Raw genomic sequence first — 1,523 nt, forward strand, 5'->3', positions numbered from 1 at the left:
TATCTTTTCATAGATAGATGAATAGATAAATCAACTGTGGTACATCCAGACAATGGAATATTGTTCAGCACTAAAATAAATGTACCTCAAGCCATGAAAATAAATGGAAGATTCCTAAATTCATATTATTAGGTGAAAGAAACCAATCTGAAAAGGAATCGTGTTTATGATATGGACTATATGACACTTTGGAAAAGAGAAAATTACGATGACACTTTGGAAAAGACAAAATTACAGAGACAATAAGAGAATCAACTGTTGCAAGGAGTTAGGAGAGGAGGTGTGAACACATAGGGCACAGAGGCTATTTGAGTAGTGAAACTACTCTGTATGATACTATAAGGTGTCTACGTGTTGTTATACATTTGCCCCAAACCACAGAATATACAAAATCAAGAGTGGTTCCTAATGTAACTATGGATTTTGGGTGATACTAATGTGTCAATGTGGGTTCATCATTTGTAATACAAATATCACTCTAGTGTGAGAAATTGATGATAAAGGACACTGCATATGTGGGGCAGGGAGCGTATGGAACCCTTCATTTAATTTTGCTGTGAACCCAAATCTGTAGTAAAAATAATGCCTATTAAAATATGCCTTCATAAAACTTTTTGTTTTTATCTCATTAGAATCACACAAATTCACCAAGTTATAGATTGCCATATATATGCATATATATTAATGTTTATATGTATAAAATTTAATATATTCGTATATTTATAATTTATGTATTTTGATGCATATATTATATATTAATTTATATATAAATTACAATTATATATACATTTAAAAGACAAAATACTATGGATTTAGGGAGTAGTGAATGAAAACCTTTTGCTTGAAATACATAGAGAATTATACATTTAATAGTATTTAGAAATAAAAAAAAAAAACAGTAGACCAGCATCAGTTAAGACCAGAGATATGGCATGAAAAATTGACATTATATTTTATTTTAACTATATTACATTGGTATTAAAATACAGTAAACATTACCTGACAGGGGAGATACCATGATCACAAAGGTGTTTTTCCCAGGGCGAGGCTCACCCATCACACTCCAGATGTGCTGGCCCCTGTGATTTCTCCAAATGTGGGGAACTCGACTGCAGAATCTGTGGTTGGGGGGGCTGTGTTTGTGTTCTCCTCTGAAAAAAATATATATAGTAAACAATACCACAAACTTACCCATTTTTAGGAGTTTCCAGATAAAGGGACTACAGCCTGAAACAGATTCAGTTGAATTAACCATGTCTCTCAGAAGTGAATTTGTAAATAAAATTTCCCAAATATCATTGAAAAGAAACCATGTAGTGAAGAGAATAATTTTATTACATATTAAATGATGCTGCACTCCAAAGCCCAGTTCATAGTAACAGTATCAGGTAAAGGGTATATTTGAAAGTACATGGAAACTTACTGTAATGTAAAACAATCTGTCTGGTCCAAGTTCTGATTTTTCCTGGAAAGTAACTAAATGTTGTTAATCTATGCACATGAAAACATACATTTGAAATCTC

General features: G+C 32.0%; 1 non-coding gene across 1 annotated transcript; it reads left to right on the forward strand.

The window, feature by feature from the left end:
• Nucleotides 1–991: 991 nt before the first annotated feature.
• Nucleotides 992–1,154, forward strand: LOC112302633 (U1 spliceosomal RNA). The gene has a single exon (XR_002974576.1). It is a non-coding gene; the product is annotated as a U1 spliceosomal RNA (small nuclear RNA).
• The last annotated feature ends 369 nt before the right edge of the window (nt 1,155–1,523 follow it).

This window comes from Desmodus rotundus, chromosome 2, assembly GCF_022682495.2.
Source record: "Desmodus rotundus isolate HL8 chromosome 2, HLdesRot8A.1, whole genome shotgun sequence".
NCBI lineage: Eukaryota > Metazoa > Chordata > Mammalia > Chiroptera > Phyllostomidae > Desmodus > Desmodus rotundus.